This window comes from Paroedura picta, chromosome 6, assembly GCF_049243985.1.
Source record: "Paroedura picta isolate Pp20150507F chromosome 6, Ppicta_v3.0, whole genome shotgun sequence".
Taxonomy (NCBI): Eukaryota; Metazoa; Chordata; class Lepidosauria; order Squamata; family Gekkonidae; genus Paroedura; species Paroedura picta.
The window spans coordinates 64,965,373-64,991,816 of NC_135374.1; the positions used below are offsets into that span (position 1 = coordinate 64,965,373).

General features: G+C 41.8%; 2 long non-coding RNA genes across 8 annotated transcripts in view; one reads left to right on the forward strand and one right to left on the reverse strand.

The window, feature by feature from the left end:
- Positions 1-26,444, forward strand: part of LOC143840001 (uncharacterized) — a 64,608-nt gene that overhangs the window by 24,448 nt on the left and 13,716 nt on the right. The window lies entirely within an intron of this gene.
- LOC143840000 (uncharacterized) overlaps positions 9,453-26,444 on the reverse strand; it is a 37,630-nt gene continuing 20,638 nt past the window's right edge. For 2 of the 5 annotated variants that reach the window (XR_013231965.1, XR_013231962.1), the window contains exons 2-4: positions 21,879-21,944; positions 11,125-11,174; positions 9,453-10,168 (exon numbers count right to left, since the gene is read on the reverse strand). This is a non-coding gene — a long non-coding RNA (uncharacterized LOC143840000). Of the gene's footprint in view, positions 10,169-11,120; positions 11,175-21,722; positions 21,945-26,444 lie in introns of those variants that run through there. The other 3 variants (XR_013231964.1, XR_013231966.1, XR_013231963.1) reach the window with 2 other exon arrangements.

The window sequence follows — 26,444 nt, forward strand, 5'->3', positions numbered from 1 at the left end:
CCTAAGAGGAAGACTGTTTGTGCACAGCAGTCTTGACCTTAGTAAGGTTTTTAATACTGTTTTTTTTATTTGCCAGGCCAAGGTTATTTGCCAGTTACTATTTCAGTGACGATGTGTCTCCAGACATTTACTTGTTCTCTATTTAGTTTCAGGCTGTAAATATTTATTTAGATCTTCCTGCACTTTCCAGACTCACAGGACTGAGGCTGGTCTGCCTGTCTGCGCCCCAGAATACAAACAGTTGCTGATAAGGGCTGGCCATAACCCATAGGCCAGGAGGGACACTCCTGCACCACTCCCTACCAACTGCAGGCAAAAATGGCTCATTTGAAGGCTGGACTCTGAGGCATTGTACGATTTTGAAGTCCCACCTCCAAACCTCCAGGAATATTTCCAACCCAGGGGTAGCCAACCTACAGGTGTGGCCTGGAGAGCTCCTGGAATTACAGCTCACCTGCAGAGTATAAAGATCAGCTCCCCAGGCAGAAAGGGCTACTTTGGACAGGATTGTGGTAGAGAAGAAACATTTAAGGCTTCCCACACAGGTTGTTGTTGAATTGAAAGACTTGAGGCCTACTGCACAGGGTTGTTGTGCAGATGAAACAGGAGACAAAAGAGCCAGTTTCCTCTGCAGAATAACGCTGTGCAGTGGCCTCAAATCTGCAGAGAGTTGCAAAGAAGAAAGACACATGGCTTGGCTGTGTCTCACCCCCGGCCAGAACAGTATTTTAAGTGAGAAGGGGCTTTTCTGTGGCCTCCCTGTCAGGCAACTGTTTGGCAGAAGGGGAAAGTCCCCCCCCCTCAAAAGGAAGGCCCCTAAGGCTCCCCTGCGTTGCTCTAGGAAAGGCCTCCTTCCCTCAGTCAGGGCCTGTCAGAGGTTCCTTCGCAGCAGGCCTGAAGGGGGGAGGGGGAGCACTCTGCAGCCTCCTGCCAGCTCTGTCAGGGTTCTGAGGCAATTTGCAGTTGGACATGGCAGTTAGGACAGCCTTGGGGCGAAAAGGGCTGGCACAGCCTCTGTTCTCATCCCCCTTGGCAGCCCTACTGACCTCCTCTCCCTTTGGTGGTCAGGAGCAGACTGGCAACCAGACTGGGCTGGGTGAATGGAATTTTGGTCTGTCCTGGTGAGGGGCCAATAGGAAGGCACTTCGCACGCCTCCCCATTGGCTGCTTGGCCCTGGATGGACACTCGGAGGGCCCAATCAGGAGCCGCTTCGCGGCTCCTGATTGGGCCCTCTGAGTTTTTATCCTGGACAGGGCCCGCCCTAACTCCTCCCCAGGTGGCCTTACTCTTTTATTTAATAGGACCCTGTCCTATTTAAAGATAGGACCCTGTCCTATTTAAAGATGGCACATACAAAGGCAGAAAGGGAGAGTATAAATTTTGTAAATAAACATACTGGGGCCCTTTTAAGCCTGTGAGGAGGCAACAGAGGTGTACAGGCCACTCTCTCTGATAAAAGATTTCTAGAATTTCAATGCCACAACTGAGAAGGTCCTCTGCCAGGTTGCCACCCACTTAATCTCAGAATATGGGGACACCCAAAGCAGGATCTTTGAATATGACTTGGTAAGGATAGCGCTGTAAGTGTTACATACGTCTTTATTCCTTTAAACTGGCCTGGTGGAATGCTGTACTGAGTGAGATCAGACCCCTGCAGAACCTTAATCATTTTTGCAGGGCTTGTAAAATGGAGCGGTCCCCCTGGACCTGTGGTTGAAACTGAAATGTCTGTCAGCGCTGGCCTTGCTGCTGGAAATCCACTAAATACAATTGAACAAAATTTACTTTAGCTAAAAGGTCTTATGACGCTTCCCCTGTCCCTTTTTACAGGATACAGAAAATTGGGCAATAGTTTATAATAGGTGAAAGATTTATACGATCTGAAGAGAAACCAGAGTATGCAAGACTTTATAATAGTTTAATGTTTTTAATTCACTAATTTAATTAAATTTTGAATTGTATTTTATCATACTTAGGCATTTTGCTTTGTTGTAACCCACCCTGAATCACCAGAGAGAGGCAGATAATAAATATTATTATTATTATTATTATTATTATTATTATTATTATTATTATTATTATTATTTTCTCATTGTAAATACTTTTTGCATCTGTCACTTTTTTCCCCAAGCAAAAGGTTTCTAAGATTTCTAATATGTGTAGCTTCTTCTCAGATGAGGGGTATTCTGATGGAAGGTCGTCTTTATTTTATCAACTGTGCTGTCTTCTGTACTACCATATTTTAAAAAGAGATGCCTTTTTAAAAAGCAGCATGTTCTATACCAAAATTTATTGGCCAAAATGAATATGGGAATGAAGATTTTAATCCAAATTCTTCCTCATCTACAGACTTGGTCAGTGCCATTAGATGCACTGTATAAATTGGGAATAATAGTTACCCACGGCTGCGTGTTGGACAAGGATAAAAATAGGAGATCTCATTTAAACTTCTAGTCCTTTATAATGATTTCTCATCATTATGTGTTAGATGTCATGGATGATGCAAGGGAAAGGCTCTTTGTGCTGTGGAGAAAGCACCACTAGTAGAATTGTTCAGATCCCACAGACCAATTTCACTAGTGGTGCATCTGTCAAGTACCCAGCAGAGATGAGTACCACAAGCGAATCCCAGCACTGGCTAGTAAGATGACCTAGACTCTCCTTCAGGACAGCACTTTCTTTACAATATGCATGTATACATCTTTGTTAAGAAATTCCAACTTTCTAAACACTGTTTCCATCCATCCATCCATCCATCCATCCATCCATCCATCCATCCATCCAAGTCCTTGCTCATTTGGAGCCAATACAAGAATGGATTCTATAGACACTGCTATAGCATTTTGTAATGCCAAGCACCTTTTCCTTCAAATGTAGAGGGGAAATGTTTCTAATAGCTAGTATGCTACTTGACATCCTCAGTGTTTACAGTATGGCACAAAATCCCATGCCTTCAAAAACATGGGCTAAAAGCTATAAACTGCTAAAAACTATAAAATTAAATATTTAAATGTATTGGGAGGTTAGAGGGTTACTAGTATTAGCTATAGCTGTCTGACTGGTAATCCAAAGTTCATTATTTTTAGGTTACCTTATGCTTAAAAGTACCACTGTCTTTTGGATGTCGTGTAAACTGAAAGTGAATACAGAAGACCAGCTCATCCCATGAGAAATGAGTGGGAAGTCTGCTGTTCTTTAAATTGCACAGGTTTATCACTGACAGCCAGACCTGATCCTGTAGTATTCAAGGGTTGCCCTCGCTCTGCTCCTAGTTATTGACTTGCTTAGCTCTGCCATGCACTGCTGCAAGATTTTGTCAAAACTTCCTGGTTACTCTTTCACAGAGTACAATTGGATGGAAAGGTAAAACAAATCCATATTGTGTATAATTAATCTTATCCATGAACATTCTCTATATGTGTTCTTCACATATGAAAAAAGAAGAGAGGATAATCCTATTAAAAGTTCACTTTACTATTATTAGGACCAAAATTAAGCATATATGTGTGAGGATTTTCAGCAGAAAAATAACTGTTTGAGAGAGAATGAGACATCCTATTCTAGTTTATCTTCTGTGTACAACTGCAGCTTTCAGAGGCTGCTTCCCTTAAAATAAAATAAAGTAATAATAATAAATCATAATAATAGTTTTTCTGTAAACATAGAACATAGAACATAGAAGAAGAAGAAGAGTTGGTTCTTATATGCCGCTTTTCCCTACCCGAAGGAGGCTCAAAGCGGCTTACAGTCGCCTTCCCATTCCTCTCCCCACAACAGACACCCTGTGGGGTGGGTGAGGCTGAGAGAGCGCTGATATCACTGCCCGGTCAGAACAGTTTTATCAGTGCCGTGGCGAGCCCAAGGTCACCCAGCTGGTTGCATGTGGAGGAGTGCAGAATCGAACCTGGCATGCCAGATTAGAAGTCCGCACTCCTAACCACTACACCAAACTGGCTCAATAGGATTTGCCCCCAAGGGTTCTCCTGTATTGTTGCATTTTGCAATTACTAATGTAATGCGCTGGTGTATTTAAGAAACTCAGATCCGTGTTTCAACACCTTTCAAAATCCTTTACCAGAAATCTGAGGTAAATTCATATTAACAGCTGCATTTTGGTGTGCAGAATACAGATAGAAATGGATCTAATTTTTTATTTTTCTTAGGAGATTATAACTTACACATTAAAAACAATTTCACCAAAGTACTTTCACTTACTACATATAGCACAGTAGGCACCAAACAACACCAGAAACCCATTGATTTTGCCATTGGAATGTTTTTTACCCTAGTACATTAAATATATTGAGTTAAATAAATACTGTGAGTTTTCCCCTTGGAAAACATTGCTGTAAAGGAATATTTTAAGTATTCAGGATAGGCAGAGGCACTCCTGATGTTTGATGGCCCTTCCTGATAATCTGGAGAATATGTTCCTCACCATAGAGAGATATATTCATGTGGTAGAAAAATATCCCAGACCAACAACAAAATGTGCAGTTTTTTTTAAAAAAAATACTTAAGCAGTTATTTCCCATGACTTTTGAAATTGTGTTTTCAGGCCCTGGATGTTTGTATACCATAAAACACAATGTCTTCTGCCATCACAAAATCTTTTTCTTTTTTCAATCATGGGATATTTTTCTGCATTAAGATAACACTGGAATTTGGCTTGGGGTAGAAATATACCCCAGGATACAAAAAGTGCCTTTTTTCTCCTGAGAGTGCTATCAAAATAAGAGTATCTTAGTGTTTCCTACGTTTTTTGGAATCTCTGATCTTTATTGCTGCATTAGGCAAGTCCATGTAATGTTCCAATCAACCTTTTACGATTCACCTTTTGTGAGTGCCCAGCTGAAACCTCTGAGTGCACCTGCCTACATGGATTACATCAGTGTTCTGCTCTGTTTCTATTCTTTTTCCTGCTGCACTTTGCTGCCTACTGTAATTTTTTTCACCTATGGAGCAGAAAGAATTTTTTTTTAATTTTATCACTTTTTAAAGGATTTGTCATGTTTCACTTTCCAGTTGGGTAGCTCTAAATGTTAACTAGGAACCTGGCTTTAAGGACTTTCTTTTACAATTTAAGGATTGTAACTTGCTTCTAACAAGTACAGATAGCCAAAGTCATGCAAAAAGTGAAATGACTGTCCATTTGGTGTGGTACATTCCATTATCCCCTTGAATGACCAAACACTGGACTGAAGATGAGCCTATGTTTAGAAAAAGAACCCATATACAATTTTAGTTATGCAGAAGAGATAAAAAATGTATGGCAGAATTTACTAATACAAGAGAAAACTGAAAAAGAATTGGGGATTTCTCAAGTTAAAGTAGAACAGCAAAACCTAGTATCATCCCGACCTAGAGATGGTCAGCTGACAAATTTAGCCTATTGCCCAGATCCAAGCCCCCACGTTCCAGTACATGAGCAGAAAGTGGTTCTACAAACACTCTGATGGGATCAATATTTCCAGCAGCAAATATTCCTTTATACCTCTGGGGCTGTTGTCCTGGAATGCCCCTGACCTAGGGTATGTATGATTTTGGTGTATCTATGAGGCTGCCCACTTACTACACAATGCAGTACAGAGATGCAATTATATAGCTGAAGAAGATCTAGTGTCAGAAACCCACATGTATTTCTGCCATGATTTAGTAGCTGATACCCAAGGATGAATTCCCTTATAGTTCTCAGAGTATGCCAGATGCCCTAACATTCCTCACCCCCCTTTCTCTCCCATATCCATTTGGTCTCCCTCCTTCCCGTCATTTTCCCACACTAGTTGTTATCAAGAGGTTGTGACTTCCTTGACGTGGTATCTGTTTTATGTTCCCAGGAATGGGGGCACCTCCCCTGAACCATATATGTGTTCTCATGTAATCTGTACATTAGTTCTAACTATGTTTTAGGTGTAATAACTTGCTTTGCTTTAATAAAGAAACTTATCTGAAGAAGGTTTGCTTTTCTTGGAGTGAATGAAGAATCTCTCAGCTAGCGTCAAGTCCAGTAGCTCTTTAGAGACCAACAAGATATTTGGGATATATACTTTTGAGATTCAAAATTCTCTTCATTGGATGAAACTTGTAAAAACTAAATAAATAATACTTCTCCTTATTAACAGTCTGTTTCCTAAACGTGACTAGCTCTTTCACTAATCTTTGTAACTACCATATAACCTAGGCCATTATTATCTCTTTTATACACCTGGTAGGCCCCTGCTTATAGCCCAAACTAGCCAGCATCAGAGTTTAGAAGCTAAGTGAGGTTGACCAGAATTGGTACTTAGATGGGAAACCACCAAAGACAATCAGGGTTGCTATGCAGAGGAAGACAATGGCAAACGGGACACTCACGCCTTGGGCGCAAAAGTTGCGTGTCCTGCCCGAGTGTCCCTCCATCCCGCGTTGAAGTGGCTCCGGCAGCGGGGGGAGGGATTTCCCTTCCCCTCAGCCCAGCCAGCGTGGCCGCTGCATCTCAGACACGGCGGGCGCACTGGCTGGGCTGATCTATGATTCTATGAGGGGAAGCGGCTCTGGCGGGCTGCTTGGCCTGGTGCTCGCTCCGGGCCATCTCGGTCACTCAGGCTTCAGTGCCGGCTTCCTTGCCTGGTGAACTGGGATTGCAGCTCTTCCCAGACTTCGCCGGGGACTGGGAGAAGTTTACATGGCAGCAGGTGAGCCCAGTCAGAAGGGGTGGGTGTCAGGGGGGCAGGGAGTGGGTTCTGCTGCAGCAGTGGCAGCCCGTTCCGCCTTGGATTCTGGTCAGCTTACTTTAGATTAAAATGTTCCTATTGTACTTTCTGTCTTTTGCTGATGATATTACTTGTGTTCTCATTTGGCAGATTCCCCCCACCTCTCCTGCTGCTATTTTTGTTTTACTGTTGATGTTATAACTGAACTTAGCATTTTACAATTTTATTGGTTTTCTTTCTGTGGGGAGAGTGGCTTGATGATAATTTTATGGTGCTGTTCATTTGCATGGTTTTTATTGGCTTCTATTTTATAGGTTTTAATTATTTTAATTAGAAGGTACCTTGGAAGCCTGTCCACTAAAATGTTCATTGACGGCATAGGATTAAAATATTTTATATGTAAGTGTGCATTTATAAATGTGCAAGGAGAATACCATAAATATTTTGGTGATATGCCTTCATTTAGTATCTTAGCCAAAATCCCTGTGGTCATAATTCATAGGTATGTTATTCACAGCTATTTTGCTAAAAATAAGCTTGCTATCATTTTTCATGTATGTAATTTTTCCCACATTGAGTTCCACGCAAAAAGAAATAAGCTGCAAATTAAATAGGCTAAACTGACTAGAAAAGAACTTAAGACTCCCTTTCTAAAAGACTTATGCTGGCCCAGGCTCTTTGACTTAATTGGGACTTATGTTGGCAGAGAAGTTTGAAACTCTGCTGAGGATGGTCCCAAGCCCAGCTACAAAAGGAGGACAGTGGTCACTCTTCTGAGGTAACCAGAACTGGGAAACCAAGGAAATAAATGGAATTGATAATGTATGGAAATAAATGGAATTGATAATGCTACCACATCCAGGGCAGCCAATGCACCAGCAATAGGGAACCAGGGTACTGGTGAGAAGTGGACTACTGGCTCAAATAATTTAACTTATGAAACCAAAATCAGAAATTCGTATTGCCTGAAATTTACGAACTGGACATCATGTTGGACAAAAGGAAATCTTAGCTATGGAATTGTCAAAATGCAAAATTTAAACTGCTCACACATTTTGTTAGATTGCCCCTTATATGAGTAGTGTCGGGATGACAGCTTTGTTGCTTTGCTGAGAAACAAGCCTTCTGTAAGTAAATCTATGACCTTGCAATTTCTGCTCTCTGACAAAGACCCAGAAGTAACCATTTTAGTTGCCAGAGTTTTAAGATGTTTTTATAATATGCTGCCTACCTTGTATTTTATCTTTTATCTTTTATTTAATCATTTTAAGATCTGTTTGGTTATGTAACTCCACGGCCTATTTTATTATTTTGTTGAAATTTTAAACCCTATTTTTATATGTCTTATACATATTTTATGCCAGTAAAAGGTTACTGACTGACTAAATTGCTACACTATTTGAACTGTGCCTCACTGGATCTAGAATGCTGACCATCAAAACACCAATGATTGATGAAACAATTACACTATTTTACTCCGGGAGAGTAGTTTTACTCCGCGTAGTTGATGCCATTATGAGAAAAGTATTCAAGAATAGATGTGGAGTTCAATATGGCCAAAACAACTTCCTGACAGAACTAATGTTTGCAGATGATAGTGCCATATTTGCTAATACAGATGCAGAGGCTACTAACATCCTCTTTGGCATTGTTTGCTTCTTACGGCTTAAAAATAGATGTGGACAAAAACAAAGTTGTAACCACAGATGGATCACTGACAAATGTATACCTCAATGGAGCCCTAATTCAGCAAGTCAAAGAATTTAAAAGAAATGGGTGGTATAGAAATCTAAATAATAAATAAATAAATAGGGAGACAACTGAAGATGGCACCATGCTAGCCCGTTCCGTGACGAGCTCTCGAGCCAAGCAGAGGGCCAGGATCAGATGCACCTGGCAGACCTGAGCGGGATGCGCAAATCTCGCTCGCAGGTTGCCCCAGGAACTGGGAACGGCATCCTGAGGGTCCTACGGAGACTGAGTTCTCTGGATCATCTTTGCCTGTGCTCAGGGCCATGATGGCGTCCTTGTCATAAATTATTTTCTAAGCTTGAAGCGACCAGCTGCATAAAATCCTGCATTTTTCTGCAGATTGACAAGAGCCGAAGTCTGATAAAATCAACACAAAGACTGTGAGTTCTCTCTCTGCTTTCCTATTCTTTAAAGCCAGGCAGCAGGCCCCCTCCTTTCCCCCTAACCAATTTACAAGGGAATCCTTTCTTCGGACGGGAGGCAAGCCAGCTTAATACACTCGTTAAAACAAACAAAAGAAAGAGTTTAAAGATTTGTTAAAGAGAGCTCAGCGGGGGATGCTGACAATATAGAGATTGACAAACTGATAATTTCTGATCGCCGAACTCTCGCGAGACCTCGCAAGACCTCCTGCCTGTAATCTGTGACTGTTTAGAGCTATGGAAAAACTAACTAAGGCACAGTTCTTTTGCTTGTTATGCGAAGGTAACTCAGAGATACTGAAAGTAGTCAAAAAGGTTGAAAAGGAAATCCAAGACACCAAGAAAGAGCTCTCAGACAGAATCAACGGTTTGAAAAAAATAGCTGATGAAAACACAACTCAGCTGGCAACACACCAAACCAGAATCCAATGTCTGGAAGTTAATCAACAGGAGTGGGAGAGAGTGGCAGAAAACAAATTCGAAGCCCTGGAAGTGGAATCCAAAGCTAGGAACGTAAAATTCAAAGGCGTCTTGGAAGATTTTGGGAAAACAGACCTAAGGAAGGAAATCACTGAAAGCCTGGAAGACTACTTAGAGGAGGAAGGGATTTGGATTGACAAAATATACAGAGACTATTCAAAGGCTACCGCACTCAAGAAGCAATCAAGAGACACCTTTGTGGGCCCTGACAGCAAGGCTGCAAGAAATACTCTACCCAAAAAGCTTCAGGTGACGTTGCTGAGTTTGGTAGATCAAGAAGCACAAATACTTCAAGACCTGCCAGCAGATACATCATGGAAAAGAGCACAATTCCATCTTTTGCGACCACCTGAAGAATGTGACAAACAGTAGAGCTGGTCTCTCTCAGGAAAGACAGCAGCAACTTTTAGATTAGGGCCAACATACGATGGGAGCTGACTATATATTATTTGGGATAATAATAGATGGTATTCTTATATATATATTAACAATTGCTTGGCTAAGAAAGATAACAGTAACTTTTAGGTTAGGACTAATATGCAAAGGGAACTGAATATGTTCTTTTTAAGATAATAACAGACTATACTCTTACATGTATCAACAATTATTTTGCCAGCTGGTTGTTTCTTTTTCTTTTCATCTTTCTGTAAGCGCTTGCTTTATATACAATAAAAATAAATAAAATATAATAAATAAATAAATAAATACATACATACATACTTAGGCTTGTTGGTGAAAGAAAAGAAAGTGTCATGTACCACTGAAGCCCACAATAGGATTTGCCAAGCAACATCACCATGTGCCACAGTCAAATGGTGCCTCTGAAAGAAGACAAACATTTCTCTCAAGATCCAAGTTCATCTCTTCCAGACACTAATCTTGCCAATCCTCCTATATGGATCAGAAACATAGACTTTACTAAAACCTAACATAAACAAACTTGAGACTTTCCAAATGTGATGCCTGTGGCAGATTCTGGGTGTTTTTCTATGACCGATTATGCATGGGGTGCAATGCCCGGGTTGGTGGCAACAGGACAGCAATTATGCCTGACGTCGCTGCCATCCTGGGAGCCACCCACGGAGCCCATCGGGGGCTAGGTCAGGCCAACGCTGTGTATAATCAGAAGAACCTGGCATTTGGGCTCGGCTCCTCCCACTATCCATGTCTCTGCAGGGACACCACATGCCCCTGTCAGCTCTGAAGAGTTGCAGAGCTGGCCAGGGTGTTCACCCACATCCAGCTTGGTGGGAGAGTGGCATGCCGCTCCCTGCCATCATGCGGTGGGACCCCCATGCCCCCGCTCCCCCCCCTGCTGCCGCTTCCGGGCAGTGCATTGGGCTTTCCAGCCCTGGCATCACACACTGGGACAGTCTGCATACACTGGGGAATTCCCTCCTCTGTGCATATGCAAGAAGTGGTGGGGCATTCCGGCAGCAGCCTGGTGTAACTGCTGCCATGCATAATGGGTCTATGTGATCATAATCTAAATGAGACAGTTTGGACAAAATGTGGCAACCAGTCACAAATTAAAGAACAAATCCAAAAGTGCAGACTGCAATGGGTTGGTCGTATATGTAGAATGAACACCAGCACACTGCCTCATAAGCTCCTCTGGTAAGAATGACCAGTGACTGGCGCCAAAGAGAACATGGCTTAGATCGAGGAAGACCTTAGAAACCAGCGATTGACTATCCATATGGCCTAAACTACTGCCACCAATTGCCAAGAGTGGAAACATATTATAAACAAGGCAAAAAAATCCAACGGTACCTACAGCTGCTGAGAGTATTGGCTGAGAGGACAACCTGCTTCACTAATCACCAGCTAAAAGATAAAAAGAAGAAAAAAGAAAGAGAAGTTTGAGAATTAAACTCTCTGTAAGCCAGTTCCAGTGTGAGTGTAATTTTTGGAAAGTTTCCCATAGAAGCAAACTTGACTTCAGATTCTGTGCCCACACGATTCTTTTTTCTCCAGTGTACTTATTCTGCAGCTACAATTTTTAAAAAATAAAATACATTTTTCTAAATTGTTTTGAAACATCACTATGGGATGCTTTACATGAATTGGGAGTGCCTTCCCACTTAACCAACCTCGTCAGTTCATTGTACACCAACCAGGAGGCCGCAGTACGAACAATATATGGAGACACTGATTGGTTCAAGGTCAGCCAAGGAGTGAGACAAGGGTTATCTTATCACCCTTTCTTTTTACCCTATATGTAGAGGAAATTATGCAGAAGCTTAATCATAGAATCATAGAATCATAGTTGGAAGGGGCCATACAGGCCATCTAGTCCAACCTGGAGGAATCTACGCCATTGACAGAAGTGTATGGTGAAAACTTTCCTATAGAATCGCTAAGGGTCAGACACTACTGAATGGATAACATCACATCAACATCACATCACTTGTCATGTGTGTGTGTGTGTGGGGGGGAGTGTCCAAAAGTGGGGTTTTTTTTAAAGATTACAAAATTGCCCTATCACAGCTCCACAGCAGCATCCAGCAAATGTCGTCCATTTAAATCCTTGTGATGCAGGATTCACTCATGTATTTTAGTGTTACTTCCTTGAATGAAAGGGAAAATGCAGACATAATGGGAAAACCCAATGCTCAAATTGACAGGACTTAATTTTTTTTAACTCATAAGCAGCTGCAAAACCCTGCTTTCCATGCTATGCAACACTAAGGGTTTCTTTGATGTATTATCAGCCACTATGAAAAATGGGAATGAGTCACATGATCTCATTATATGGGGAAAATCGTTGAGACTACAGAATGCATGATAGAACCCACTGACATTGGCATTGTAAGCTGTGGTCATTTATTTCTCAAATTCATTGGCAACATATTGGCATGTGCTTGTATAGTCGGCTGCAACTGTACCACGCATTTCACATTGCTGCATGTTGTGTGAGGCCCATTATGCACGGCCGCCGAAACGGCGATTTCGGGTCACATGGAAAACACGGAGGGGGAAGACGCAACACACACCGGTTATGCATGGGGCGGGGCGCGACAGCGGCAAAACCCAGAGTAACCGATTATGCACGCAGCAATCCCGGCGCCACTTCTGGCTGCACCCCAGTCACCCGGAAGCTGCGCTTTCTTCCGCGTTTCGCTAACGCGGCTTTTTCGGTGGCATGCACCGAAGCTGCAGCCGGTTGCAGCCGGCACCATGCGTTATCGGTGATTTTAGTCGCCGCCATTCCACCCCGAATGTGTGTTATTCCCCTCGTTCATAATGGGTCTGAGTGGAGCTCTGGAGAGCTCTTCTAGTCTTGTTCCACTAAACTGAATAAATAGGAGAGTATTTTCAGCAATGCCCTAGCGTAGCTGCACAGTAATGCTGATTTCCTGCCCTTCCTTGCAAATTTGCATGCCTTTCTCTTTGTGATTCTCTAATTTGATCCTGCTCACTGGTCATGATCTTGGCAGTTTTTAAAGGCTTGTCCTGTGCGGATTGTACTATTTCTCCAAATGGATTGATCCCAAGCAATTCTTAAGTTTGGTGGTTCACAGAAGGTTCTTGTGGTTCAGCTGCCATTTTAATGTTAGGCTTACTAACATTAGTAAGCCTAACATTACTGCCGGGCGCAAACGTGCGTGCGCAGCAGTCAGCACATGCGCGTTTGCGCTGGGGCTGCCGCGCGTGTGCAGGCCCCCGGGCCGCCCTCTCCCCCCACTCCGGAGCAGCGGACCGCAGCGGCCGAAAGCTTGCAGACCGCTGTCCTAGAATATGTTAATCCAGCCAGAGGACATTTGTCTTAGCAGGATTCAACTTCAGTTGACTCTATTTAAGCCAATCTACCACAGTCTCCAAACATCTGGTCAAAGAATCTGGGGGGACAGAGGGTTGGCTATCCATCAGCAGATATAGCTGGGTGTCATCAGAGTACTGGTGACAACCCAGCCTGAAACTCCAGATCAACTAAGTGAGGGGGCAAATTAAATAGTACCAAGGAGATAGCTAACCTGTAAGACCCCACATACCGGGGCCTCATGATAGGCCTCAATGACCGATTATGTATGGCATCAGCTACGCTGAGCGGCCGCCCTGCCATTGCGGCGGAGCCGAAAGCCTCGCCGTCCCCCGATTATACATGGGGGTGGAGCTTCCGGGGCACATGCTGGCTGCATTATGGTGGGGAGCAGCAAGCTGCTCTCCTACCATGGTGGGGGTGATGCCCCTGTAAACACCATGGAGTCGCGGAGCTGGCAGGAGCAAGAGGCGTAGGTCGGGGAAGGTGCCAAGCATGAAGGCCCGGCTCCTCTGATTATGCACAGGGCTGGTCTGACCCAGCCCTTGCCTGCACCCACTGCGCTCCCTGGACTGAGGAAGAACCTGCGTTCCCTTAACACGGGGCAGGCCAGGCTTTGGCTAGCAGTGACGTCGGGCATAATCAGGTATTTTCCCTGAAGCCCTGTTATTGCCATGTTGGGTTTTCCAGCCCGTGCATAATAGGTCAATAAGTTGAGAGTTTGAGGGCTCAATTCTTACATGAAAACCATATTCTCAACAGTCCATCTCATATTATATGGCTTCTTCCTTGTGTTATAATAGTTTTAGTTGTATTCTTGATCCATTAGTAGTGTAAACCACCATCTAAATTCAGTGATTTGAATTTTACTATTTGTTTCATGGCTCTTTAGTCCAATCAACAATCTAAACAAGTCAGCCTCTTGGTAATATAATTTTACATTTGGAACTGCTAGCCCTCCTCACTTTTTATCACTTTGTAGGACTGTGAAACTTACTCTTAGTTTCTTGCCATTCTTTCTAAATTTAATTATTTGTCTCTGCCATTTCTTCCTTAAACAATTTCTTTACTACATGCACTTTATTTCCCCCCAGCTCCCTGGGCTATGAGTACTGTGGGCTTAACGTTTTGTGATGGAAGCATTTATTAGCAAAGTCCTAAAACTAATGCCAACCTGGGTGGAGGACATCATCTTTCTTCACTGTTTCTATAATTTAATTGAATATAAAACATTGCTTTATATGAGAAATTACAGTAGCTAAAGCTATTTTCTCTAACATGAACATGTTGTAGTCCACTGCCTATAAATAGCCATTTACTAAATGTAGAAAGTGATCTGTGACTGCTTGGAACCATGGAACTGCGGCCTCTTCTTGAATTACCGTTAGCTTGTCCTCCCAATCTATTCCACAAGGCTTAAAGCCTTACTGAACCTTAACAAGCCTTCTCCTAATATAAAGTTCTTCAATCACAGATAAGTCATAGGTTGGAGAAAACTCTTTAGGCAAGAGGCTGTCTTCAAACTTTGATAAGCAGAGTAGTAGAGCTCAAGCCATTGGTTCTTTCCTTTAACTAATCTATATTCAGGACAGCCTTTAACAATCTCTTGTAAACTGACATAGTCAATTGCTCTAGTATTAGAACGTCCCATCTTTTCCTTTTAATTTTCAACACTTAATTTTTCAGTACCTCAATATCCTTTCTATCATGTTTCTGGAATGCTCTGGGCACAATCCGCCTTGTTCCTTAAAACAAAATGCCATCTAGTACAAAGAGTTCTTCCTTAATCTGGTAATAGCTGGCTATGTGGTTACTAAGCCAGCAAGCACAGATGGCTTTCATAACCTTTTGCAGTGCATCATCCTTATTTGAAGCTTCTGCAATGATAGTCCACATTTCCTATAATACTACAAATTAATTTTAATTAATTTCGTATGTACCGTATTGTCCTCTGTAATTTGCCCTTTGTTAAAAGTTGTGAATGATAAATCTGCAATTGATGGATGCTTCCCAGATTTGTATACTATACAGCTGCTAGTGGCAGAACACCATATCTATGGGACCCTTTTGATATTTAGACCAATTTGTTTAAGCTGGCACTGGTTGTCCATAAATTAATACACAAAAATTCTTATTCCTGTCTGCCAGAATGAGGACTTCTTTCAATATTAGTGAACACCAGCACTTTTTACAAGATGCTATGGCAGGGTACCCAAGCCTTTTGAGCCTCTAGACACCTTCCGAATTTTGAGAAGGGGTGATGAGCATCATCCCAAAATGGCTGCTGCATGAGGAATAGCCATACCTCATTCCACACTTCAAAGAGGATGGCTTAAGTGGAATAGAAAAGAAATGAAGAAAAGCCCAACAGGGGAAGGAACAGGTTGAATAAAAAAGACTGAAGGAAAGCCAGGAGGAGGGAGAAAAAAGATTGGGAAATAAAAAGAAGCCCAGGATGGGGAAGTAGAAGAAAGAGATTGGTTAATAAATAGGAGGGAAACCTGAAAAAGAATGTAACCATATACTGACTGAGGAAAGTCTCTTGATCTTCCAGTTACAGAAGCTACTATAGTAGCAGTGAAATACCTTATCATTTGAATGAAGGCAGTCAGTAACAAGTCTTGTCACCCAGTTTTTGGAAAGCTCAGTGGGGGGCAACAGGAGAGATACTGGCAGGCACCATGGTACCCATCAACACCATGGTGAGGAACCCTGTGCTAGGAATGCATAATCTAATAATCTTCACCATATTTATCACTGAAGTTTTAGCAATGCCTTTTCTGAAAGCATATGTAGACAATATTGTTATCATATTATCTGAGTACATTTTTTTCCAATGTGTTAAAACTTTTAAATTCAGTATTATTGTGCTCCTATGAACTCTGAGAGGAAGGGATTTTTTACCATTCTGACATCTCTGGTTTCTCTGTTCAGCTGTTACTATAGGGTTGCATGCATCCCTGCTGCATACCAGTTACCGATTAATTACACCCTCAGCCAGGAAGCCGAGATCGAATTGAAAGGCAAGTTCAGGTCAAAGTCCAGTCCAAAGAGTCTAAAGCCAAGGGAGACAGTTCACCAAGGAGAGTGGGCCGGGGTCATTTGCCAGAGAGAATGCCAAAGCCATATTGTGGTTAAGTAGCTGTAAGCAGAGTCGAAGACCAGATCAGAGTCAAGAGCCAGGAGCGGAATCAAGGAACAAGCCGAGGTCAGGAATTGGGAATGAAGTCAGAAGTCAAAGCTGAAGTCAGGAACCAGGAACAAAGTCAGGAACAAAGTCAGAAGTCAGGCTGAAATAAGGAACCAGGAGTCAGGCAGGCAGAGCTTCACTATAGCGAACCAGAACACCAAGCATCTAGGCTGACAGGCAAGGAGCGCATGCATTGCACCCATGGGGACCCTTGCCTCAAGGCTCTCCTAAAGTATACCAAGGCTGGGTATGGTAGCCTTCAGCCAGAAGGCTTGCAGCTGGGCCCAATCCTTATCTGATAAAGGCACTACAGCTGGATCCCATCTAGACTGATCTTCAGGCAACTGGCAGCTTTGCATGCAGTCACCTTTGCTGCCACTCCAGCAAGTCCTCTGGACTAAATGGGATCTTGTCCTGTGGTTTCACGTAAGCTGGCACCTAAGGCTGGGTAGCAGCCTGGCTGGGACCAAATCACCTCTGCCCTTCAGCAATGTGACCCCCCCAACTACCACTCACTTTTTAATTTAATAAATTAATTAAATTAGACATATACAGTGGTTTGCAAAAGTATTCACCCCCCCCCCCCCACACACACACACAGGTGTTTGCCCTGTTTTGTCATATTACAACTGGGAATTAAGGTTGTTTTTTTTTAATTGTAGCACCAGTTGATTCTCCCAACATGCCTACTATTTTGAAGGTGCTAAATCTTTTTTATTGTGACACAAACAGTACTCAAGACAAGAAAAACAGAAATCATCATGACTGTGTGTATTTGTCCTCCTTGCTATGACACCCCTAAATACAATCTGGTGCAACTACTTAACTTTTTAAGTCACATAATTAGTTAATTAGGGTCCAACAGTATGCTGTCTAAGTGGCCCAAGATTTGCCAAAGTTTGTCTGTATAAATAGACTCAGCAGCACAACTAAGCAAGCAACATGAAGATCAAGAAGCATTCCAGACAGACCAGAGACAAATTTACGGAGTAGCATTGATCAAGGATGGGTTATAAATGAATATCCCATGGAGCACCATTAAATCCATTATAGCAAAATAGAAAGAATATGGCACTACTACAAGCCTGCCAAACCTGTCCGAAACTCACAGACCAGGCAAGGAGGGAATTAATCAGAGCTGCAACAAAGACATTGATGAGAACACTGAAGGAGCTGCAAAAATCCACAGTGGAGATGGTGGTATCTGGCCATAAGACCACTTTAGGTCATATACTCCACAAAGTGGGGCTTTATGGGAAGGAGACCAGAAGAAAGCCATTGCTTAAACAAAAGTATAAGAAGGCATATTTAGAATTTGCCCAACTACATGTGGTGGATTCCCCAGACACAAGAAAGAAGTTTGACTGGTCAGATGAGACAAAAATTGAACTTTTTTGGCGAGGTTTGGATACAACCATGTGTTGCGCAAACCCAGAATTTCCATCACTCTGAGAACACCATCCCCGCAGTGAAGTATGGTGGTGGCAGCATTATGCTGTGGGGATGTTTTTCACCAGCAGTGACAGGACAACTGATCAGGATTGAAGGAAGGATGGATGGCACTAAATATTGGGCAATTCTTGAGGAAAACCTGTTTCAGTCTGCCAGAGATTTGAGACTGGGATGAAGGTTCACATTCCAGCAGGACAGTGACCCTAAACATATGGCTAAAGCCACAATGGAATGGCTTCAAGGGATGAATGTTAATGACCCAGCCAAAGCCCAGACCTCAGTCTAATTGAGAATCTGTGGCATGACTTGAAGACTGCTGTTCATCAAAACTACCCATCTAACTTGAAGGGAGTTGGAACAGTTTTGCCTTGAGGAATGGGTGAAAATTTCAGTGGCTAGATGTACTAAACTGATAGAGGCATACCCCAAGAGATTTGCAGTTGTAAGTGCAGCAAAAGGTGGTTCAACAAAGTATTGACTTTGAGGGACGAATACTTATGCACAGTCATGATTTCTGTTTTTCTGTCTTGAATACAGTTTGTGTCACAATAGAAAAGATTTTGCACCTTCAAAGCAGTAGGCATCGTTGGATTATGATGGAAATAATAGATAGAACCAAATGGCATCCACTTACTGCTGATATCCCTGCAGCTTCATACAGATGTTAAAAAGCATGGGAGATTGCAGAACCCCATAAGCCATGAGGCTAAGCCAAAATCATTAGCTTCATCTTCTGAAACATGCCTTCCAGAAAGGACTGAAACCAGTAATTGTAATGGACATTCTCCAACCCACAGATAGAATGCACCAATCTGGTAAGTCCATGCTTCTCAATAGTAAAGCAATTTAATAATACAGAAAAGATATTGGGGAGGAGAGGACTGGTGGCAGTGTCTGAATTGGACTGATTTGAACAGGGTTTTTAAAAATGTTGTTCCTTGCAGTCCAGCCAATTTCACCCTTTGTACTTGCATGAGCAATTAAGATTCCTTTGTAGAACCCTTACTTGAACTCTTGAAATAATAAAAACATTCCCTTGCAAAGGACACACTAACATATTACTTTTTAAAATAATAGTATAAACAGGACACCCACTCTTCTCAAACTTGCTAGGAAAAGACAAATAATCTACATCTGCAGATGATTTAGTGTGTGTGTGGGGGGGAGAAACAACATGTATGGCTAAATAAAATAATTAAAACAATATTTTTGCTGCTGTAGAGTCTGAACATGACTGTAGATTGCAAATATCTGTAAGAGTGAGACATAATTGCAATAGAAAATACCAGTAACCAGTCTAATAATAAATAGCTGCTTGCAATTTTAATAGCATCCCAATACTCTTAAAGACAAGAAACACCTTGATGAATCACATCAAACGTATTTCTAGACTAGTTTCCTATTTTCCTAGAGTGGCCTGGTAGACATTTCCAGGGGAGAAGAGGCATGCATTTTACTTTTCAAGACTTTCAAGTTATATGTTATTATATGAATCTGTGTGTGTTTGTTTTGTACCAGGGACACATGAAGTTGACTTCCTGCTCCAGTATGTATTACTTTATACCTAATTATACTGAATCCCAATTGCTATTTTATTGCATTTAGTACAGTTTGGAGAAATCTTATTGGGGGTACCGGATAGCCTGAGTTTTTAGTATCATTGGCAAATTTTGCTATCTCACTGCTCCCCACTCCAAGTCTACATAATTAGTGAGTGCACTAAGTAGCGCTGGCCCAATAGATTCTTGTGTGTGTGTGTGTGTGGGGGGGGGTCCCATTGTTTGCCTCCAATGATCAGTTGGTTTACGCCTACATTCTCTGTTGCCTGTCCTTTAATCAATTACTGGTCTGCAGGAAAATCCATGCTCTTATGCAATTACTGTTTAGGGGCTTTGTCAAAAGCATTCTAGAAGTCCATTCACATAATGTATACCAAATTGCACAAATTTCTGCATGCTAATACTCCAAATGTCCAAAAACTTCAAATATTGATGAGACAGCACTCCCCTCAGTAGAAGCCATGTTAATTCTTTGTCAGCAAGGTTTGTTGTTGTATATATAAATATATATATATCCCAGAGCTCTCTCAGCTTCATCTACCTCACAGGCTGTCATAGGGAGAGCAAGGATAGGCGATTGTAAGCTGTGTTCAAACTCTGAGTAGTAAAAAGCAGGGTACAAAACCCCCAGCTCTTCTTCTTAATAACAATTCCACCAGTTTATCTAGACCAAGCATTGCATTAAGATCTTTATAATAACATTGGCTGGCTTCCAGTGACTATATGTGCATATGTATGTGTGTGTGAGAGAGAGACAAAGAAAAACAAGAGTTTTACTTTGGAATTCCTCAGTTAACAGTAAAGGAACTGGAGGCCCCTTGGCTGCTTTTGGAGGAGTGCTTTGACAGTTTCAGCTGTCTTCTGCAGAATGTTATAGACAGGCTGCTAGCTTCAATAAAGCCTACTACTTGTCCCCTAGTGCAGGAGTAGTCAACCTGTGGTCCTCCAGATGTTCATGGACTACAATTCTCATGAGCAAATGCTGGCAGGGGCCAATGAGAATTGTAGTCCATGGACATCTGGAGGACCACAGGTTAACTACCCTAGTCCCTTGCCCCATACGGTTCCCAAAAACGGTCAGCAAGAAGGTAGGATGACCGCTCCAGCGGATAATAAATCTGTCCCTGTCCACAGGGACATTCCCAGATCATCTGAAAGAGGTAGCAATCCACCCTTTATTATTGGCTCCCTAGGACCTGGCTAGTTTTTGCCCCATTTTGCACCTTGAATTTCTGGGGAAGATGACTGAAAGGGCTGCCATAGATCAACTGTTAGCATTCATGGGTGAAGCATCAGTTCTGGATCCATTCCAGTTGGGTTTCCATGCTGGCCAAGGGGCAGAGACAACTCTAGTCGTCCTGATGGATGACAGCTAGACCAAGGTGGGACAGTGCTGCAGCTGTTGCTCAACCTCACAGTGAGTCTGAGAGGAACGGTATAAAAATCAAATTATAAATAAAATAAATATTCCTTTCCTGTTGCTCAAGTCCTGCTATTGCCACAGATCCCCTTGAAATGCTGGTTCCCTTGGGGGAATAGGGACACTGAGGAAGAGCATGAAAGAGAAATGTGCAGAGTAGACACGGCAGAAATTGCCCCTTTCTGTTAGCAGAAAATGTAGGCTGGATTCAAGCCACTGACCCAAATTTCAAGTGCAGAAATAAAGATGTTCCATCTGGGAAAACATCTTGTAACAAGAATGTACTGTACATATAGTTCACTGACTACATGTATTTCACATTTGAGCTATTTGTTGTTTATCTGTTTATTTATTGTATACCACCCCTCCCCCACAGGCGGTATTGGGAAGTTTACAGTAATAACAATATAGATTACATCAGTACCCCTCCTCCTTCCCTCCACCAGGCTAACCGGGCTGGGGAGACCTATTTAATTTCCGGACAGCTACGGCTTCAGCCATGACTGAAACCTGGAGGAAGAGTGCAGCCCGACAGAACTTTGACAGCTCTGTCAGGACCCAGATTGCCACAGGCAACTAATTACACCAGGAGCTCAGGCCAAAAAGGCCTTGGATCTGGCCGAGGCCAGGAAAATGTCTTTAGGGCCAGGGATACCAACAAATTGGTTTTAGAGTGTAGTGTCCTCTGGGAGACATATCGGAAAGCAGTCCCCTCACGTACATGGGGCCCAGACCGCATAGGGCCTTAAAAGTCAATAGGACTTGAATGGTTAGGTGGCCCAAAAATATAATCAAATTATATTAATATTTCTTGTGCACCTTATAAAGTTAAAAACAAAGGCAAAGCACATAGGTTAATCATCAATGAAATAACATTATATGTACCATACAATGCTAGTCCTAATGCATCTTGACTCCGCTTCCACAGAGGTCTAATCCTGAACACACATGTGATACAATAGAGAATGTAGAGAGCAACCAGTGAGATTTTTTAAAATTTCAATTTATTCTCTATGAATAACAAGTCCAATTAAAATGGAACGGATAGAAGATGTCCATTTATCAAATGCAAGACTCCTTCTCCTAAGGTGCTAAGAAGTTCCGGTGTATGTCATTAGCTACTGTGCATGTATGAAAGCAAATGTACCAGACTGGCTGATGTAAGTAGGAGAATGCCTTCCATCTTGAATCCAAGCTTCTTTGTGAAGGATTTCTGTAATGAAGAAATAAGCGATTTGTAATTTATGAACTTGGTTAGAGGAACTCATTTTTTTAGGTAACTGATTCCTGAAGGAAACTACTGGGGATTAAATCTGTTTTAGATAAATTACATTAGGGTTTAATCATATTAAATATTATGCAAGTGTGTGATCTTTAGAGTAATATTGCCCCACAGAAGTTTGCTAAAAATAGACCTTTGATCTACTGAATATCTTTCTCAGCAGGAGTAGACATTAATCTCTACAAGAGAATTGACATCTAAGAACAGATTTAATTCCACTAATCCAAGGAATGTTAACTTTCTGGACAGAAAATATCCTGAGATTGGCATATGGCAAAGGGAATGGGGCTTTTGGCAAGAATCTTACACACGGACAATCTCAAGGTTGACAGTATTGCCATTGTGCCTGCTTTTATATCCTATAAGAAAGTCGTAAAAATTCTTGTTTTCCAAGTAACAACATTTTAGAATTAGTAAACTAAGCATAGTAATATGATCAACAGCTAATCTATTATCCAGCAATGCTTTTTGCAGACATCACATCAGATGTCTTATTAAATTAGAATGATTTAATAAAACAATATTTTCACACATCTCCTACTTCATGGTGCCCCTATCTCCATATATTTTATAAATATATGGATCTATTTAGAAAATTAGTGAAATATGACAAATTGTCACTTAGTTGCAGATATGTTATCTAAGCATAAAGAAATTCCATACCTTCTCATTCCAGCACCCAACCATATTAAGCCTGAGGTAATTAGAAATTTTTGCTGCCAGTAGTAGTAGGGAGAGAGATGGGATTTTTTAACCCCCTCTTTACTGCAGAAGGAATCTCAAAGTGGCTTACATTCACCTACCCTTCCTCTCCCCACAACAGACTCCCTGTGACGTAGGTGAGGCTAAGAGAGCTCTGTGACTGGCCCAAGATGACCCAGCTGGCTGCATCTGGAGTTGGCAATCAAACCCAGTTCTCCAGATTAGAGACTGGCGCTCTTCACCATTACACCAACTTGGCTCTACACCAGGCTGGCTCTCAAAACCAGTTCCCTTTTTAAGATAGAGAGGTATTGTGTATCCAAAATTTCTAAGACAATAAATAGGTCATAAGAAACTGTATTTTGTGACTGTTTCTACATGCTTCAAAATCTTGTTCCAAAATAAGCTGGGCATGATCAGCAGCAGGACAGAACATTAGCTGGGATACCACAGCCTCTCCACAGTATATTTGATATGAAGCTGAGACAGCATGAGATACTACTGGCTCCTAATTTCATAGGATACGCCTTTAATTTTGGGAGAAGCTGTTTTAAGAGAGTGCATCTTCCAAATACGTGATCAGCCATTCTCAGAGAGAAAGGTATTAATTGCTCTCAGCTATTTCTTAGAATTTAAGGGAGCTAAAGGAGAATTATCTTTAAAGGATTTATCACTATTTAAAATGATACCTTTATAGTATATTTATCTACTTGATATCACTATCTAATTTTTTTCAGTACTCTAGTAATACTATATCAAATGGCTGGTGTCTGGAACAAATGCAATAAATTGCAGATATTGAAACCAACAAAGCTTAACTTCTCCTCTGCTATCTTGTAATAATGACCTGTTGTTGTTGTTGTTGTTATTGTTGTTGTTAGGTGCAAAGTCATGTCCGACCCATCGCGACCCCATGGACAATGATCCTCCAAGGCCTTCCTGTCCTCTACCATTCCCCAGAATCCATTTAAGTTTGCACCTACTGCTTCAGTGACTCCATCCAGCCAACTCATTCTCTGCCGTCCCCTTCTTCTTTTGCCCTCAATTGCTCCCAGCATTAGGCTCTTCTCCAGGGAGTCCTTCCTTCTCATGAGGTGGCCAAAGTATTTGAGTTTCATCTTCAGGATCTGGCCTTCTAAGGAGCAGTCCGGGTTGATCTCCTCTAGGACTGACCGGTTTGTTCGCCTTGCAGTCCAAGGGACTCGCAAGAGTCTTCTCCAGCACCAGAGTTCAAAAGCCTCAATTCTTTGACGCTCGGCCTTCCTTATGGTCCAACTTTCGCAGCCATACATTGCAACTGGGAATACCATAGCCTTGACTAAATGCACTTTTGTTGGCAGGGTGATGTCTCTGCTTTTTAGGATGCTGTCTAGATTTGCCATAGCTTTCCTCCCCAGGAGCAAGCGACTTTTAATTTCTTTGCTGCAGTCCCCATCTGCAGTGTTCTTGGAGCCCAGGAAAATAAAATCTGTCACTATCTCCATTTCTTCCCCATCTATTTGCCAGGAACTGAGAGGGCCAAATGCCATGATCTTCGTTTTCTTGATGTTGAGTTTCAAGCCAACCTCTGCACTCTCCTCCTTCACCCGCATCAAAAGGCTCTTTAGTTCTTCTTTGCTTTCTGCCATTAGAGTGGTATCATCTGCATATCTGAGGTTGTTGATATTTCTCCCTGCAATCTTGATGCCAATTTGTGACTCATCTAACCCCGCCTTTCCCATGATGTGCTCCGCATACAAGTTAAATAGGCAAGGCGACAGTATACAGCCTTGCCGAACTCCTTTCTCAATTTTGAACCAATCAGTGATACCATGCCCGGTTCTCACAGTTGCTTCTTGACCTGCATATAGGTTTCTCAAGATATAGATAAGATGTTCTGGTATTCCCATCTCTTTAAGAACTTGCCACAATTTGTTGTGCTCCACACAATCAAAGGCTTTAGCATAGTCAATGAAACAGAAGTAAATGTTCTTCTGGAACTCTCTAACTTTCTCCATGATCCAGCATATGTTGGCAATTTGATCTCTAGTTCCTCTGCCTCTTCGAAATCCTGCCTGTACTTCTGGAAGTTCTCGGTCTATATATTGCTGGAGCCTAGCTTGTAGGATCTTGAGCATAACTTTGCTAGTATGAGAAATGAGTGCAATGGTGCGGTAGTTTGAACATTCTTTGCCCTACTTTGGGATTGGAATGTAAACTGACCTTTTCCAATCCTGTGGCCACTGTTGAGTTTTCCAAATAATGACCAACCTTTTATTATTCCTTCAATCTATAAATGTTTTTTTTTCATTTTTAAGTCATAAAAGTCTCTATCTTGTCCTGGTAGAAAAACAAATTGCCCATTATTGTTTAAACCAGTGAGATTTTTGGAGCCAGATCCTTCCTTCAGTTATCCCATATAGTAGTATAGTAATGAGGAAGTGGTTCTGCTTTATTCCTATTGGTATTGTGAAAGCTTTTGCCACAGTTAAGACTTTTAGGGAAACTTCTGTGTTTTATTTGAAGCTACAGTGAACTATTGCTAGGTTATAAATATTGTGAAGACTAAAATTTGATTGATTCAGCCCACCTTTGTTTACTAGTAGCATGATAGTATAAGAAGAAACTCTAATGGAATTCCAAATAAGTCTATGTTGTAACTGTTATCATGCATTCAATTATTACTTTCTATAAATGAATGTTGGGAATGTCTGAAATAAAAATAGGAATTTAAGAAACGTTTTGAGGTTTGGTACATCAAGAAAAGAAGCCACAGGTTGGTTCCACACTATTCCATTGTCATCAATTGTACATATAGTCATAGTGGTAGTTCCAAATGATCTTGAGAAAAATTTGCAATTCTCCTATTCTTTACCCATCGTTCTTCCAATTCCCTTGAAGCCAATTTGTTGAACTTTTACTGTGGCGTAAATGGTCTCATCAGAATGACATGTGCTTTGATTCAGCTTGAGGGAGGGTGTTGAGGGGGGGGGCTGCATAGAAGCAACTGTCCATGTTCCAATTGATCCTTCCTGTTCATTGCAACTTCTCCTGTTATCTGAGCAGAGCAGCAACAGCTGTTATAGTTGCCTTTTAAATATATTAATTAGGCTGTAACAAGTTATCACCATTTATCAGCATGCAGTTTCCAAAGAAATAATTTGAATTTGATAGAGAAAAATTCAAGCTTTTAGCTAGAGAACTATTATGCAGCTTTGGGGGAGGGATTTGTATATATTTCTCCCTGGGAACTGAATGCAAGGATTGTGAATGTTTTCCTTAATACCAGTATTGGAACAGACGATTATCAGCATTGTGTCATTAAGTAATAACAAGTAATAAGCGTACTGGTTAAGAGCAGTGGACTTCAATCTGGAGAACTAGGCTTGATTCCTCATGGCTCCATATGAAAACTGCTGGGCGACTTTGAGTTAGTCACAGTCCTCTGAATCCCTTCTACCTCACTGTTAGCATCTAGACCCCTCCTCTCTTTTGAGGGGCAGTTTATAAACAGCCAAAACATAAATGCCCTTCCACTATAGCTCCCAATATCACTTTGAAACACACTGTCTGGCAGAATTGGACTTTGTATCTATACCCAAAAGGTACACATCCTGCCGCCAAACAGCCATCAGGGACACCAGCCAGATACCAGGTTTCACGATTAGTGAGATGACTAGGGGCTGCTTGCTTTCTCTCCCCACTCAAAGCCAGGATGCAGATTCTTGAGACAACAGAACCTCCAGAAAG